The sequence below is a fragment of the Mastomys coucha genome, unplaced genomic scaffold, assembly GCF_008632895.1.
Source record: "Mastomys coucha isolate ucsf_1 unplaced genomic scaffold, UCSF_Mcou_1 pScaffold20, whole genome shotgun sequence".
NCBI lineage: Eukaryota > Metazoa > Chordata > Mammalia > Rodentia > Muridae > Mastomys > Mastomys coucha.
Genome location: NW_022196903.1, coordinates 55,043,754 through 55,049,905, shown reverse-complemented (window position 1 = coordinate 55,049,905; position 6,152 = coordinate 55,043,754). Strand labels below are relative to the sequence as shown.

Sequence of the window (6,152 nt, the reverse complement as noted above, 5' to 3'; positions counted from 1 at the left end):
TGATTTTTGGACTACAAAAGTGGTTGAATGTTATAATCAGAGATTAGTAGGTTATCAGAGTAGGATCTTGAAGCTTAATAGTGCTTAGAATAATGGAGACTATGTAAGTCCAGCAAAGAGTTTTCAGAGAACAGTATTAGCGTCTAGACTAGAGACCCTTCTATGAGATCTTTTGGTAAAGTATGTGGCTGCCTTCTGTTCTTGTTCCAAGAATTTGCCTTTCTTGAGTGGAATAGATTTCAAGGCACCGAATATAAACTTTGTTTCATGGTTATTTGTGTTCGCTCTTATCCAGATCTACATTGAAAAGGGTCAAGAGCAACCAAATGAAATACAAAATGTGGTTAGAAGAGATAAGTGAGCCAGTATATTTAATGCTTGAGCTAAGAGGTGAGAAGAGTAAAGAACTGTCTTTTAAAAATAGGAATCAAGAGGTGGCTGCCCTTAGGGGAAGACCCCTAATCCACTAACTTTCCCATTTATAAAATGAAAAGTGCTGAGGAATTTTCTGTGCTTAAAGACAAACAAGGGTTGTCAGCCAGACAAAGACAGTCAGTCTGATGTGATTGAGACAAAGGAGGTTTTCAGGGGGAGACTGGGAGATAGGGGCCTCCCCTCCCCCCTCTGCTCTTCCTGCAAGGGCCTGGAGCCCTCCTCAGCCCCTCCTGCAGTGTGCCCAGGGGTGAAGATCCCCTCCCTCTCCAGCCTTCTCCTCCCTCCCTCAGCTTTGCGCTGGGACGGTGGGATGGGGCTGAGACCTGTGCAGTGAACTCTCGGCTGGATTTCCAAGAATGGTGAATAAGGCTGGCCATCTCTGGAAAGGCCATTGATCTGCCTCATGTAAAGTATGCTCAGTTCCTTTCCAGTGGTTTTGCTGGAAACCATGGTTCACTATACAGATGAATCCAGATTTACCATAGAACAGATAGATCTCTCCAAAGTCTTCAGCGTACGGGGATGACCAAACATGAAATTCTTCATGCATTAGAAACTTTGGACTGTCTTCATCAAGAGCATAGTGATAAGTTTGGAAGGAGGTCCAGCTGTGGGGGAAGCTCCTATGGGAACAGCACCAACAACTTTCCAGCATCTTCCTCTACAGCCACAGCTTCCATGCAGATGCAGCACTCCAGCAACAGTTATGATACCTTCCCACTGCCTTGCACTAACCATCTCACTACAATGAAAACAGCATGGGTCAGAGGTCACATAGCTTTGAAGCCTCAGAAGAGGACCTAGATGTAGATGCTAAAGTGGAGGAATTAATGAGGATGGACAGCAGTATGATAAAAGAGGAAATCAAAGCCTTTCTTGCCAATCAGAGGATTTCCTAAGCAGTTGTTGCACAGGTAACTGGGATCATGCAGAGTCGAATCTCTCACTGGCTGCTGCAGCAGGGATCAGATCTGAGCGAGCAGAAGAGCATTCTGCCACCCATGGTATCACTTCTGGCTTCCACGAGGGAGTAGATTTACCAGGAGAAAAGAGTGCCTAGCTGTCATGGAAAGTTACTTCAATGAGAACCAGTACCCAGATGAAGCAAAGACAGAAGAAATTGCCAATGCTTGTAATGCAGTCATATAGAAGCCAGGCAAAAAGCTGTCTGAGCTGGAATGAGTTACCTCTCTGAAAGTATATAATTGGTTTGCTAATCGATGGAAGGAGATCAAGAGGAGAGCCAATATCGCAGCAATCCTGGAGAGTCATGGGATAGATGTACAGAGTCCAGGAGGCCATTACAACAGTGACAGTGTGGATGGGGACGACTACTCCACGCAGGACACTTGGCAAGCACGCAATGGGGAGGAGGATGAGGGAAGAAGTTCAGAGGGAGGCAGAGAAACAGAGAAGGTAGAAGAAAAGAGGAGGATCTGACCCAAACAAGCAAGTTACAACACTTACCACACACACAGTGTTGGAGAAGCTCTTAGGGGCATGCCGGCAGCTGTGACAGTGCTTACCATGGACCATGAAGGCACAACAAAGGCCCCTGCCCACTCCAGCCCCATTACACTGGGAACCCTAGTGCCCAGAGGAGTGGTTAAGTAGACCCATCTTGTCATAATACAATACCTGCATGGTTTCTCATCTTATCCTGGTGTGCTCTGCATTGCTTGGGGAAAGTGTATTTAATTGAAGCCACTGCATGGAATAAGTCAAATTGGGAGATGCCCCTCATCTTCAAACATGTTGACAGATTTCATTCAAATGTTGTATAGGTTCAAAAAAAAAAACCAACAAAGGAAAGCATATACAAGTGTGTTACAATGGGATCAACCTCTATCCCAAGTAGGTATTTGAACATAGTGTTGTTCCCATGATTTGGACTTTAGTGTCATAAAGGATACATGAATAAAGTGGTCAGGGAAACTTCCTTCACAGTGAAAGGAAGCTGCTGAGGCCAGCTGTGTCTCAAGGGACTCATGGAGGTCCTGAGAGGTTATTATATGAAACTGTGAAAGTAAAACCCTATTTTATTGGACACCACAAGATGTTAGGGTTGTCATGTCTGTGGGATATCTGCCAAGATGGAGAACGAACTCAAGAGAGGGATGGAGGGAGAAAGAGAGAGAGGGAGAGGGAGAGAGAGAGAGAGAGAGATCTTGTAGGAACAATGCTGGCAGGGTGGAGCTATCTAAGTCCTTTGTTGGGACATGCAATTTGCATTTAGATTTTACATGGAGTTACATGGAATTTGAGCTTTCAGTAGTGTTCAGACTCTCACAAGGCTATAGGGACTTTTGAAGTTGAACTAAATGCTTTTTCCATTATGATATGGCCCACAATCCTATGGAGGTCAAGGAACAGAATGAGATGTTTTGAATGATAATGCCCCACCTCCCTGTATGTTCGTCCTCTTCTCCAGTTGGTAACTGTTTGAGGAGTATCAATAGTATGATCTTGTTGGAAGAACTATGTGAGGGTAGGTGTTGAGGCCTCAAAAGACTCACACAATTTTAAGTTACTCTGCATCTTTGTATCTCATGATGTAAGTTCTTAGCTACCACTATGCCTGCCTGCCTGCTGCCTGCTTGCTCTTATGTTCCTCACCATCATGGTCAAGGACTCTATCCCTTTAAAGGTATAAGGTCCAAATCAATTCTCTCATTTACAATGTGCCTTGGTCATGGTGTCTTATTATAACTGTAGAAAAGTAATTATAATATCCAGCCTTGGACTTAGGCTCCCACTATATATGTAGCAGAAGTATAGCTTGGTCTGCATTTGGGTCTTGAACAATAGAAGTAGAGGATATACCTAAATCTGTTGCCTGTCTGTGTAACCCATTCCCCTAACTCAGCTGTCTTGTCTGGCCTCAGTGGGAGAAGAAGTGCTTGGGGGTCCACCCTCCTGGGACCCCCACTGTCTCAGAGGTGAAGTGAAGAAGGGATGATGGGAGAGAATGTGGGAGGAGGGAGCATGAAGGAAGACAGAGATCAGGATGTAAAGTAAACAAGTAAACAAAGAAACAAAGCTATCCAGCCCTCTGCAAACATTTCTTACACATTTATTCAATGCTAGGTCAATCTAAATGCTATTTTCCAAACTGTTGCCTGGCCTTGCTTCTGGGACTTCCAGGAACTGTCCTGCTTGTTTATCTCTGAATAGGTCCTGTAGTGGTTCAACAAATCCTTTTATTTCGGAGATCCTTCACTCTCAAGACTTTTTGGGTTATGAACATGTATCTGACTTAGTGCTTGTATATTCAACCACTAGCCAGTTGTCATGCTGTGCTCTTTTCTTGTATTGCATATTTCAATCTTTTGGGACCACTCCAGTAGGAGTGCTATTTTATAGTCATATTTTATTTTCTCTATATATTGATGAACTAGAATGTAGAATGGCAGAGAGAGAGGGGAGAGAGAGAGAGAGAGAGAGAGAGAGAGAGAGAAAGTGGGGAGGGAGGGGGAGAGAGAGATGTTTATGCAAATTGAGATTTACACACATTTGGTCAGAGGAAGAAAGTATAAGGTCCCCTATTGCTTGATAAGGTGCTTGTCCTAAAATTGGGCTGGATTTTGTAGCTACTTTAATACAAATTACAACAAAACTGATATCAATAACTTTCCAAACTAGGATACTGGGACATAAAATATGATAGTACTTCCACAAGCTCATTTGGGAGACTTTATTTTCTTATTTTTGAGACTCAACTACCATGTTGAAAAGCAATAAAGTTCACTAGGATTCCACGTGGCAACCACATGGCTATATTGAACTTGTGACTGTAGACTATGATTTGTATTTCTGCAAAACTTGTATAAATAAATAATCCAGCAAACTTTCCATATTTATGAATTGACTTGAAGACTGATCTCTTGTGGTTACCAAATTCTTCAGATGTTTGAGTCTGTTATTTGAAATGGCATAACATTTTCTCCAACCCTGCAATACTTCAGCATATTTTATATTATACCCAGATTGCTAATAATATCTAATACTTTGGAAATTCTATGTAAATACTTGTTATAGTACTTTCTTAGGGAATAATAGGGAGGAAAAAATCCACACACATTTAGTGCAAGCATAATTATTTATTTTATGGGTATTATTAAATACAAAACACATTCATATTCCATCTATTATGAAAGAGTCATTGTCTTTATGGTCTACTGTATGTCCTTAGAATTCTATTTCTGATACTTAGGAGGCCCTCAATATATATTTTTAAATGTAAATTGAGGTGAAATTCACATACCTAGGGGTTAGTCCTGGCTGTCTACTGAGCCCTGAGCAGTAGATATCAGCTGGATTTTCAAGTGACCTTGCTATGTGATAGTTCCCTCAATAAGGTAGAAAATCTAAGGAGAATGAGCTCTAAAGAACCCATAGTACTTAGAAAATTTGGTATTTGGTACTGTTGGTTGGAGTAGCATAATTTCTGATCTAACATTTCGACTTTCAGAGTAAAATGTTTCTCGCTTTTTGGGGTCTATTTTACAGAAATAAGGTTTTTGTCAAAGCACAGTTTGTTTATAGCATTCACTTTTTCTTTATTAGATGCTTTCTTTATTTACATGTCATTCAATATCTCCTTTCCCAGGTTCCCCTCCAAAAAAACCATAAAAATAAAATAAAAAAAAAACAAAAACAATCCCCTGTTTCCTTCCTCCTCCCCCTGCTCACCACCCCACCCTCTCTTGCTTACTGGTCCTGGCATTCCCCTACACTGGGGCATAAAACCTTCACAAGATCAAGGGCCTCTCCTCCCATTGATGACTGACTTGGCCATCCTCTATTATACATATGCTGCTGGAGCCATTAGTCCCACCATATGTACTCTTCAGTTGGTGGTTTAGTCCCTGGGAGCTCTGAGGGTACTAGTTAGTTCATATTGTTGTTAGTCCTAAGGGGCTGCAAACCCTTAAGCTCCTTGAGTCCTTTCTCTAGCTCCTTCATTGGGGACCCTGTACTCAGTCCAATGTATGGCTGTGAGCATCTACTTCTGTATTAGTCGGGTACTGTAAGAGCCTCTCAGGAGACAGCTATATCAGACTTCTGACAGCCAGCACTTGCCTGCATCCATAATAGTGTCTGGATTTAATGATTGAATATGGGAAGGATTCCCAGGTAGAGCAGTCTCTGGATTGTCCTTCCTTCAGTCTCTGCTCCATAGTTTGTCTCTGCAACTCCTTTCATGGGTATTTTGTTCCCCCTTTTAAGAAGGATAGAAGTATCCACACTTTGGTCTTCCTTTTAAATCAAGATCAGATAAATGATCTAAACAGTACCATATCTGCTAATGAAATAGAAACAGTCATTAATAGTCTCTCAACTAAAAAAAAGCCCAGGACCAGATGGGTTTAGTGCAGAGGTTTATCAGACCTTCAAAGAAGACCTAATACCAATACTCCTCAAACTATTCCACAAAATAGAAACAGAAAGTACTCTACCCAATTCATTCTATGAAGCCACAATTACTCTTTTACCTAAACCACACAAAGACCTAACAAAAAAAGAAAACTTCAGACCAGTTTCCCTTATGAATAACGATGCAAAAATTCTTACAAACTGAATCAAAGAACACATCAAAATGATCACCATGATCAAGTAGGTTTCATCCCAGGGATGCAGGGATGGTTTAATATACAGAAATCCATCAACATAATTCACTACATAAACAAACTCAAGGACAAAAACCATATGATCAT

The 6,152-nt window shown here is 41.5% G+C and overlaps 1 pseudogene; it reads left to right on the top strand.

Annotated features, from left to right (window-relative positions):
• Positions 1 to 782: 782 nt before the first annotated feature.
• Positions 783 to 1,875, top strand: LOC116098153 (annotated as a pseudogene).
• The last annotated feature ends 4,277 nt before the right edge of the window (positions 1,876 to 6,152 follow it).